Consider the following 12,228-nt stretch of genomic DNA (forward strand, 5'->3'; position numbering starts at 1 on the left):
GGGAGCCCTCAGGCACTATAACTGGACATTAATTATGGACCCCAACAGGAAGGCGTCAATTAGGGAACAACAGGAAGACACACCTTGTAAGTTAATACTACTTTACTACTCCTGCGGGAGGAAGGAAGGTTTCCTTTCTTGCCCAGCAGCCCAGCCAATGAGAAACCATCAGCACCTTGAACTCTTCCTTTCCTCCCGTGAACTTTTATAACAACCTCTCTCAACTTCCTTTTTCTCTATAAAGAACGTTCCTCTTTGCTTGTTGGACTTGCCTACGGTTTTGCTATAGTATGCTTGTCCTGAATTGCAATTCTCTGCTCTTCCGCAATAAGCCCATTTTGCTGGTAAAATAACTGCCTGGTTTTTTGTTTGTTTTTGTTCTGGGGTTTTTTTTTTTAGGACCACAAGACAAAATCAGGTAAAGGGAAATGGTGTCAGAGTGTGACATTTGAGCAGATCTAACCACACAAAGATCTGGGGGAGCAGAGTTCCAAGTAGAGGCAAGGGCAAGTGCAAGGGCTTTGAGCCTCCGGTAAGTTTGTTGTCTTTAAGGAACAGGAAGAAAACCTGTGTGGCTTCAGGGCCCAAGGGTCTGGGATGAGATGAAGGAACATGGACTCTGGCTAGGTTGTGGAAGGCTTTGTAGACTATGGTGAGAAGTTTGTTTTTCTTAAGTGAAATGTGACACCTTTGAAAGGATGATTTATAGGTCACTTTAGCTAGTGGACTTCAGGGAGGCCAAGACTGGAAGCAGAAAGAGCAGTTGAGAGGCTACAGAATTGTGGGAGAGAGAGGATGGTAGCCTGGACCAAGAAAGTGGCTGTGGAGGTGGAAAAAATTGCATGGATCTAAGATACATTTGGGAGTAAAGGTAGTGCCTTGAAAGAGGAAAACCCAGTGGCTAGTAGGACAAAGCGCTGGTACCTCGCCCAAGGCTGTAGTGTCTAAGTGAGACCTGAGAGTCAAGTGAGAATGTGCAGGTTTCAGAGGTAATTGGAGCGGGGAGAGAAAGAGCCTTCTGACACAGGGCCAGTGCATATTCAGAGCTCTCTAGAGGAAGGCAGTGAGGACTCAGGCATTTAGCCTTTGAGGCCAGAGCACTGAGCTCGAGTTTCAGGTATGCACTGGGATGGGCATGGGGGCCAAGAAACGAGGCTTGGCCTTGGAGGGGCCTGGATCAAGGAGGTCTTTGGAAGCCAGGTAAAGAGTTTAGACTTCATTTTCAGGAAAGTGGGGTGTTGTCGAAGGTGTTTTAAGTCGGGAAGCCATGTGATCAAAGTTGCTTACTCTGAGCTGCTCTGTGGAGCCCTGCTAGGGGTAGGGACCAAGGGTGGGGAAAGAGGGGCTTAGGCTGACTTGTAAACACCTGTCAATTTTAGTGCCTAGCATCTGAACACTGCTTCTCTTTAAGACGAAACCCATGAAATGCAGACACAGGCCCTGCATTCCTCTAGAGAAAGCAGAGAGGGGGTAAAATTCCTCTCTGAGGTCCCTGGTAGCTGGCACACATTTCCAAAGCTTCCAATTAGGAATTTGTATCCAATGCAAGTGACTAACATAAGACATCAGAGGGACCATTTAAGATTCATTATGGGGGCAATAGAAAGAGAGGGAAAGGAGGTCAAGTCAGGCCCTTCCTGGGACAGGGGGATTTAGCAAGCATCCAGGAGCATCCAATCAACTCCTTGTCTTTATTGTTTGCAGCCAAATGTCCTGAGTAAGACAGGCGAGAGGCATTTTAGGAGGAATCATTAGAGAGAAGCAGGGCTCTGTGCCTTGGCAGTAGTCAGGAGGTACCCCATACAAGTGGCCAGATTGAGAGCAATGATGCAGCTAGGATAAACAGGACTTGACGGCTGATATGGAATGAAGAGGGGAGTCACGCATAACTCTTGGGTTTTGGCTTTTCAACCCATTCTCCACCTACAGCAAAGTGATCTTTTTAAAAGGAGAATTTGCCACCCACCATCTGAGATATGCATTTCTAGGAATTTATCCTCCAAACGTAATTGCACTCAAGCAAAACAAGAAAAGAATGTTCGAGGTTATTTCTTGTAACATTGTCCAAAAAGATGAACTGTACTAATTATTCTAAATAAGGACTGATTAAAATTTGGTCCTTTCTGGTACAGGAATGCTATGTAACTGTCAAAAAAAAGTGCAGGGGCTCTTCCTATACTGACATAAACAATCTCCAAGATATATTGTTAAATGAAAAAAGCAAAGTACAGAGCACCGTGTAAGGTTCGCTACCATTTTTGTGGAAAGGGTCAGGATAAGCTAGGTTATGCTGCAGTAACGAACAATCTCTAAATTTCAGTGACTTAAAACAACAGTTTCTTTCTTAGGTCCACCACACGTCCAGTGCAGGTTGTTGGGAGGTTGGGAGGCTCCACTCAGTGTTGTCACTGAGGGACCCAGGATAACAGGGGCTCCATCTCAATTTGTGCTTATACGATGGCAGCTAGTGAAAAGAAATGTGGTGAATCATCCTATGGCCCTTAAAACTGGCACCTAAAAGTGCTACAAGCCCCTTCTACTTACATTTCGTCAGTCAAGGCAAACCACGTGGCCACAACTGACTCAAAAGGGGTGGGGATACACCGTGAGGGAAGATCCTATTTTCCAAACATGAGCAAAGCAATAGATTCCCATCCCATAGGTACTTTGGCAATACGACTTTGCCATCCCCACATCAAGAGGTGGACTCTACTAATTTTCCTGTCTGTAGTCACTCTTATCAGTAGAATCTGGTGGGAGTGATGCACGTGACGTCTGACACTAGGTCAGAAAAGGCCATGCAGCCTGTTGCTCTGGCAGTGTTTGCTCTCTGGAAGCTTCTCTTGGGGTACTCCCTCGGAATCAGTGGCCAGGCTGTGAGAAGCCCAAACCGATGGAAAGGCCATATGCAGATGCTCTGCTCCCATCAACAGGCCTCCCGCAGCACCATGCATGCGAGCGAGAAAGCTTCCAGGTGATTCCAGCTCCTGGCCATTGGGATCAGCCCCAGCCATTCAAGTATCTCCACCTAAGGGCCCTGGCATTTGTGGTGGGGAGACAAAGCCATCCTTGCTGGGTCCTGCCTGAATTCCTGACCCGAAAAATCCATGAGCAGAATAAAATAGTTGTAATTTTATGCCACTAAATTGGGAGGAGTTTTTTACACAGAAATAGATTCCTGGAATAACTACTCTAGGCCTGGAAGGAGATTATTATTGGTAATATTTGGGGGATAGCACTAACAGTTATCACAGATGGATGTGCTTCAGCGGCCCGCCTCTGGACAGCCAGTGCAGCCCAGAAACATTGGTTGCTTCTAGGAAGGGGGATTAAGTGGCCCAGGGCAGGGGTGGGAGGGAGGCTTTACATCATATACCCTTTTGTATTTTTAATCTTGTGTCACAAGATTTTGTTTTGTTTGTATCGTTTGTTGTAAAAACAATCACACCGATCTTGTCACTCTCCTACTCAGAATGCTCCAGCAGCTTCCTGCGGTGGGTAGCCCCAGCGATTCCCCTTCTTGGTATTCCCCCCCTCAGTGGGGTCCCCTTCCTTTGAGCATGGGCCAGACCCAATGACTCACTTCTAATGAAAAGAATGCAGCAAAGTGATGGAACATCACTTCCAAGATTAGGTTACTAAGAGACTCTAGCTTCCATTTTAGACTCTAGCTTCCTACTTTCACCCCCTCACTGGCTCACTCAAGTCAGCGGTCATGTTATCAGCTGCCCCATGAAGAGGCCTACATGGCAGGAACTAAGGTCTCCAGCCAATAGCCAAGAAGGACCTGATCTGTGGCCAACAGCCTTGTGAATGAACTTGGAAGTGGATCCTATGCCAGTCGACATGACTGCAGCCTTGTGAGAGACCCTGATCCAGAGGTAACCAGTTAAACAGTGCCCAGATTGTTGACTCACAGAAACTGTGACACAGTAAATATTTGTTGTTTAGGCTGCTAAATTTGAGGGCAGTTTGTTATTTCTTATTAGCAGCAATAGATAACTAATACACTTCTCATTACACTTAAAAATAAAACCCGAGCTTCTCCTTATCACCTACCAAGGCCCAACTTGACTGGGCCCATGTAGCTCTCCAATCTCTCACACCCCTCCCTCTTGTCATACTGTGTGAAGGTTAGCCACACACTGACCTTTCTGCATCCACCTGAAGCTGCACTGTCCAGTACAGCAGCCACTAGCCACATGTGGCTGTTTAAATTGAAATTAATTAAAATGAAATAGAATGAAATTCAGTTCCTCAGTCACACTAGTCCCATTTCAAATGCTCAATAGTCATGTATGACTAGTGGGTACCATATGGACAACGCACATAGAGAATACTTCCACCATCACAGAACGTTGTCAGACAGCTCTGGTGTAGAGGTAGGAGTGGCTTCCATTTTTATAAAGGTCCCATGGTGACAGCCTGAATGACTGAGAGAAATATGGTACCACTAACTGAGGAGGGATGACGGATGGTGAGCTGGGTGCCTTCTGATCACTTGTCTTTGAACAGGCAGTTCTGCCACCTCTTGAAAACTGAGCCCCAAGTCTCTGTTAGAGAGGACTGGGATTTGTTTGTCTGCACATGTCCAGCCACTTGTGAGCAGGATCTTGACAGATTCATACTTATCCCATAGACCCAACAACACCCAGCTGTGGAAGGCAGAAGCCAGGGTAAGAAGATGGTGCCTTTCTGCTCTGGTCCAAAGCACATATGCAGGGAGGACTGGGGCAGGTGCATAGAAGTTGCTGAGAACGGGGAGTGTGTCTACATGGAGATGTTTCTTTGTAAACTCCTACAGATTGAGCCCCAAGCAAATGCCAGGCTCCGCTGTTTCACATACATTCCCATGCAAACATCTCAACAAATCTGCCAGACAGTGTGAGTGCCCATCCTTCCCTAAGGGGGCGTGGAAATTAAGGTTCAGAAGGCTGAGGCCAGGACCATTGTCATGCCGGGTGGGTGAGTGGCCAAGATGGGATTTGACGATTTCCTGATTCAAGTCCACTGTTGTTTTTTCCCTACAGTCCTTGCTTCTGAGGTCATTATTTTCCTATTCCTTAAGCTATTATTTTCCTATCCCTTAAGCTATATTGACTTACAGAGCTGATCATGAGGGATTTTGTTTTGTTTTGTTTTAGGAACTTCCTGGTAACCATATATGAATTCTTGCATCACTTAGGACTTTTGGTTGCAACTAAAAATGGCTTAGGCAAAAAAGGAAATTTATTGGTTCAAGTAACTGAAAAGTATAGATGATAGTTCTGACTTCAAGTGTCATTGGATCCCAGGTCTCAAATGGTGTCACTTGAAAGTTCCCATATTCCAACTCTTTTAAAAAAAAATTTAATTAGTTTCAAGTATACGGTACATTGGTTAGACATCTGTATAGTTAGCAAAATGGTCCCCCCAAATTGCTCCCTCCCTCCCTTGACCTCCACCTAGCCAATGTGTTAATTAATGCTAATTGCATTCCTTATGCTGTGCTTCTCATCCCCATGACCATCAGTCAGCTACTAATTTGTACTTCTTTAACCCTTCACTCCGTTCTCCCAGCCCCCCAAACTCCCCTCCCTTCTGTCTGTCACCAAATTGTCCACATATTTGTGAGTCTGTTTTTGGTTATTTTGTTCTTTTTATTCCTTAAATTCTGCATATAAGCGAAATCATATAGTGTTTATCTTTCTCTGTCTGACTTAAATACCTTCTAGGTTCATCACAGCATCCTTTCCTTTTCATATGTAGGGGGCTTGTTTTCTTATCCTTTTAGCCACTCTATCCCTTGGTTGGAGCACTTAATTCTTTTCTATTTAAGATACTTATTGATAGGGATGTAGTTGTTACCATTCTTTATTCCTGTTTTTGATACATGTTTTTTCTTTTTAAAGAAGTCCCTCCAACATTTCCTGTAATTCTGGCTTGGTGGTGATACATTCCTTTAGTTTACTTTTGTCTGGGAAGCTTTTTATCTGTCCTTCAACTCTAAATGATAGCTTTGCTGGATAAATTATTCTTGGTTGTATATCCTGGGTCTTCATTCTGTCGAATATTTTTTGCCAAGCCCTTCTGTCCTGCATAGTCTCTCTTGAGAAATCAGCTGCCAGTCATATGGGTGTTCCCTTATATGTAATTATTTGCTTTTCTCTTGCTGCTTTAAAATTTTTCTTTCTTTGTATTTAACCTTTGGCATTTTAATTATGATATGTCTTGGTTTGTGCCTCTTTGGATCCCTGATTTTTGAAATCTTCTGAGCTTTCTGGGGTTTTATGTCTATATCCTTCACCAAGTTAGGGAAGTTTTCCACCATTATTTCTTCAAACAGCTGTTCGACATATTGATTTTCTTCACCTATGCTGATCAGACAAATATTTGGAGCCTTAATAGTGTCCCATATCCTCCTTAAATCATCTTTATAGTCTTGGCCTCTTTTTTCTTGCTATTCTATTTGAGTGTCCTGATTGGCTTTCCTGTCCTCTAGATAGGGCATGCGATGCTCTTCTTTATTCACTTTGTTTATTCCTTTGTTCACTCCATTTAATAAACTTCTCATCTCAGATAATGTGTTCTCCATTTCATACTGGTTCCCTTTTATAATCTCCATCTCCATTTTTATCTCTTTGTTGGAGTTCTCTACATTTCCCAAAAGTTCATTGAGCATCTTTATAAACAGTGTTTTGAACTCTGCATCTGTTAGATTACTTGACTCCATTATATCTGGATCTCTGTTCCGTTCTGTCATATGGTTTCTGCTTCTTTGTTTTCCCATTTTGGCTGCCTTTCCATGTGTTTCTATGTATTAAGCAAAGCTCCTAAGTCTCCCGGTCTTATTAGTATGGATTTGTGAAGTCGGTGGCCAGTGGCACAGTCCTGAGAGCGGTTCAACTGCAGGCCAAACTTAGCCCGAGTCTCTACCCTTTGGGGGCCACCTGTTAAGATTCAGCAAGCAATCCACAGATGCTATGCTTATAGCTGCCTCAAAAAGCCAGACCAGAAACCGAGGCTGCCTCTAGTGTGAGTCTCAGCAAGGAGCACCCGACTCGCCGAGGATACACCTGAATATGGCTTGGGTGGAGCCGCGAGTTCGGGGAGGCAGGGTTTCAGGGAATCCTCTGGGCAGAACGACCTCTGTTATCCAGTTTGATGACGTCACAGTTATGGCGGTGCAGTGTCGGGCGCACAGGTAGTGAGGAGGGCTCAACAAGGAACAAGGGATACTGTTGGCACTTCTGTACCAAGCGAATCTCGCCTAGACCCTCACTCTGACAGTGTCTCCCTGGAAGTCCCTCGTGCCCCCTGTGCACAGCTGAAGAGGCACTGGTGCTCAGAGTGAGCAAGTCCGTCACTGCGAAAATCCACTCACGAACGTGGCCCCTTTAAGAGACTTCTGCTGCTGCCGCAGCCTCTGTCTCACTCAGCTGCTCAGGACCAGGTTACCCCGTGTCCTCGCCCTGTCCTACCTTCTGCTGTTGCAGGGTGCTTTCTTGGATTTCTCCCTAGTTGTATGGCTTATTCATCTAGATCCCAGGCGATTTTTCCTTGCTGCTGCTCCTTGTTTCTGTCACAACTTTGATTTGAGTGCCAGAGGGATGAACAGAGCCTCTATCATCTATGCCATTTTTTTCTCCTCCCCGACTCTGTTTTTAATCTGTGTTGCTTTATTCTCAGGCAGGTTTTCCCTCTCAGATGTTCAAGATGGCTGCCAGCAGCTCCAAGCTCACTTCTTGCCAATGTGGCAATTTATATAAAAAGATAAAGCTTCTATCTTTGTAATTCCAGCAAAAATCCTGGGGCTGCCTCTCCTTGGTTTGATTTGACTCAGGTGTTCATTGAGGACAGTGGGAGGCAGCGTTCTGATTGGTTAGGTCTGGATCACTTGCCCACTCCTCCCTCAGCTGAGGGATGGGTAAGCTTTATTTTATTCACATTGATGGGGGAGGGGATAGGTGCTCCCCCAAAGGAACACTGAGAGCCTAAAAGGGTTTCTGGTCCCAATTATCAGACACCAGCAGTGTGTGGATGAACTGTGGATGAAGACCAAATCTAAGAAATATATTTTGGTCATCTGAATGACTATGTATATATACATACACATATATATTTCTTATACATCACAATGTCAAAAAGCCATTACTAGAAAAAGGGAGAATGAATGCTAAACAAGTGTGGATGAGAAAGGGGGTATATCCCAAAGTAACCTCATGGGACGATCTGATTATAGATTCCTAACTGGGAAGGTCATGGTGAATAGTCATGCCCCAGGCATATAACTTATTTAGTGAAAGGTTTATCTTTGCCTTGAGCAAACCCTGTCCATTGTTTCTGTGCATCTGGGTTAACACATTCTTGAAATGCCAGAGGTAATTTTCTTTTCCAGACTCCTTGGAGGCATAACCACCCTCAACATAATCTTGTTAATTATTCTGTACCTCACCTTCTCCCATCTTCATATCATCTTCCTTATGTTCCCTCCTTAATTCCAAAGATATAAAAGAAGCTGCAAAACTGTCATTCTCCAGAGCATTTGAGATCTTGCTCCCTGGCAATGTCCTCAGTTTGGCTCAGATAAATCCATAGAACACATCTCTACAGGTTTGGACTTTACTTACGTTGATACAGGAGAAATGATAGATGTCCACCACAAGCTCTCAAGTTCTGTTCCACCACCGTAGTCATCTTGAATTTTCTGTAAGTCAAAGAAAGTGGCAATAGGAATGAAGTGGAGTGATGGGAGAAATACTTAGGCGGTGGAATGAACAGAACTTGGAGGCTAATTAGACTTGAGGCATCAGGGAGAGAGAGTTCTTGGCTGCAAGCAACAGAAAATGACTCCAACTACTTAAACAAAAGGGAATTTACTTTATGGGAAGATCCTCAGGGATTCACAGCATCAATTAGAAGGAATAGGTTGGAAATAGGCAAGAATTAAGGGCCCCTAGAGGACCAGGAAGGAGGAATTACAGTAGACACTGTGGTTGTCCATCTAATATGCATGTCACTCATCTTCCTCGTTTGCAGAGTCCCAATTTTGGTCCAATGTCCCCTTTACCTCACATGTTTCTGACCTAGCTCCAGGATTGATTCACCTAAGCCAATTATGAAGATCTCCTACCCTGACCACAGATTAGTTTAGGGGTGTCAAGTGACCCAGTTTTGGCCAATGAACCATGAGGGGAGGTATGCTTGAGATTTCTGTTAGGATATTTTCCTCATTTCTAATGAGGATTTACTGGAAGGGAAGGTCCCTCTTCTTCACTGGAGTTTATGTGATTCCTGAAGCTGTGGCAGCCTCTTGTGACTATGACAGAGTCAGTCTGAAGGTTTGCACACTGAGGACCATAGAAAAGAAAAAGAAGAAAGAACTTGAGTTCTCGATAACATTGTTAAACCACTGAAGGCACTGTTCCTGGAGCCCCTCTACTCTAGATCTCCTGTGATGTGAAATGATGAATTTGAATTTCCTTACTGCTTAAGCTTGGTTTTTCAAAGGCATCCTCACATGCCTTGTAGCAGGGACAATCTGGTCTGGGCACAAGTGGTGCAGTGGCGGACTTCCAACTCTTTTCACAATCCCTGTGTGGCTGCTCAGTCTGGGGAGAGAACACCCATTGGCCAAGTTTAAATCCATTAAAAACAAAATTCATATGAGTAAATTTGGAGATCTAATTGGCTTTCTTAAGTGATTCATGAATCAGGCAGCATCCTATCTAGCCACTAGAAGAGTGCTCTGAGGGGCTGTACAAAATGGAAGGATTTTGTAGGAAGAAGGGTGAGGCAAGGGACCTATTAGCAAAAGAAAAGAAAGGATTATTTTGGGGCTTGGACGAGAAGAGGAAGGGTTTTTATGACGGAGATTGCCTCTTATTTCTCTAGGGAATGGAGAAGGCCTATGAGACATGTTAGCTTACTGGTGCTTAACCAGAAAATTCCATCCTGGTTGATTAAGATTATGTGTCTGGGAGAGGTTGAAGCTGCAATTAGATCAGGTTTAATACCTAGATTTGATATCATGGGCTTTAGCACAAATGACGCTATTTTAGGGTGTGTGTGTGTGTGTGTGTGTGTGTGTGTGTGTGTGTGTGTGTGTGTGTGTGTGTGTTTTAAACAAGTCCCTCTGGCTATGTGATGGTAGGGAGAGGGTGATCTGGTCTATTAGGCTTCCACAGTAGGAGATGGTCACTAGAAATCACCCTTTTACCATACAGTGGTAGAATGGTGACCACCCTCCCAATGGAAACTGGGAAATTAGAGAAAGTGGAAGGAGGATAGATGTGGAACATCCAAATCCCCATGAACATCCATCCTCAGTCCCCATCTCACATTTCCTACAAAGCATCCTGTGCTCAGCACATTCTCAGTCTGAAGTGCTGCACCCAGGTTTCTGTGAAGTTGTATTACTCACTCTGCCTGGAAGCCCTCCTCTCCTCCCCCGCAAACCCTTACTCATTATGAAGACCTCTTCCACTCTGAAGGAGAGTGGACTTCTCACCAGGATGAAGGGGCAGATGTGAGACTGGCCTTGGGCCTGGTCTGTACTCGGGTGGAATCAAGAACCAAGATGCTTTCACTTTAATGAGCTTGTCACCTAGTTTCACTTCCATTACGGTCTTAAGTTATCACTTCCTGTTACCTTTGAAAACAACTGTTGAAAAGGTGCCCTTACCTCTCCTGCCCTCCACTTGCTGGGTTTCTTTCCAGGAAGTCTCCCATGGCCTCTCTTCCAGCAGAACTGTAAAACTGCTACATTCTGTCTCTACTTCATTTCCCACAGATTATTTTGTATCAGTCAGGACTCCTTAGAAAAGTGAGAGAAATCCATTCGAATTGGTTTTATTGGTTCACGTGACTAAGAATTCTTCAGGGTTCTTCTAGTTTTAACATCCAGGTTCTCCATCAAAGTCATCAGGGATCAATCCATCTGTACTAGTTGTCAAATACTAGGTAACAAATCACTCTAAAAATTATGGCTTAAGACAACAATCCATTATCATTCCTCACAGTTTCTGAGGTTCAAGAATACAGGAGCAATAATGTTATATGTTAATTTTACCTTAATAAAAACAAAAATTCAGGAACAGCTTAGCTGGATGGTTCTGGCTTGAGGTCTCTCATGAGGCTACAGGCCAGACGTTGGCTGGGGCTGCAGCACCCATTTCCAAGATGGCCTTTTTACATGGCCTTCAAATTGGTGCTGGATGTAAAATTGGTACTTTCTCCCCACACAGCCCTCCGCAGGGCTGCTTGAGTGTCCACAGAGCATGGCAGCTGGCTTCCCTCAGAGTGCGATCCAAGAGACCAAGGCAGAAACTGCAATGCCTGGGCTTGGTAGTCAAACACTGTCACTTCTGCCACATTCTACTGGACACACAGAACAGTTCTGAGTGTGAGAAGAGACTATACACAAGGGCATGAATCATAGGGGATGAGGATCACTGGGGACCATCTCGGAGATGCCTCCCACAGCGTCCCTGATCCTTCCTTCCTTACTCGATCTGTTTTTCCTATGTGTAGGCTTCATTGTCAGGCAGCCCCTCCCAAGCAGTGACAAAGATGGTCATCAACATCTCTAGACTCGCATTCTTAGAGACTCCAGTGGGAAGAAAATACATCTTTACCCAAAGTTCTGGTGAAAGTCCCACAGCTGACTCTGGCCAATCTTGTGTCTGTCCATTCCCTGAACCAATCACTGTGGTCTACAGATGCCAGGCTCTTATTGGTCAGATTGAGGCCACACTTCCAGCCTGACACTGGAGTATAGAGTCTACGGCGCTAGAGACTCATGGGGGACTAAAGGAGTGGTTCCTAAAGGAACAATCAAGGTGTCATTACTAAACCAAGGTTAGTGGATGTTGATCAGGAAAATGACATGTGTTTACCCCATCTCCCTCCTTTATACTCCAAGGGCACATTTTAGCCCCCTTGCTTTAGCATTTTTCCTCATGGGATCATTTACTTTCTTGGTTCACTTTCTGTGGTTGGTAGAATTCTAAGATGGCCCCCAAGATTCCCACCCCCTGGTATACATTTACCTTCTCCCAGTTATTCAATCAAACACTAATCTAGATGTTTCTATGGAAGAATGATGCAAATGTAATTAAAGTCCCAAATCAGTTGACCTGAAGATAGGGAGACTATCTTTGGCGAGCATGACCTAATCAGGTAAGTCCTTAAAAGGGACAGGGTTCTTCCTGGCAAAGGAGATTCAGCATGTGAGAGAGAGAGTCAACG

The sequence above is a fragment of the Pteropus vampyrus genome, unplaced genomic scaffold (assembly GCF_000151845.1).
Source record: "Pteropus vampyrus isolate Shadow unplaced genomic scaffold, Pvam_2.0 Scaffold74, whole genome shotgun sequence".
Classification (NCBI taxonomy): Eukaryota; Metazoa; Chordata; class Mammalia; order Chiroptera; family Pteropodidae; genus Pteropus; species Pteropus vampyrus.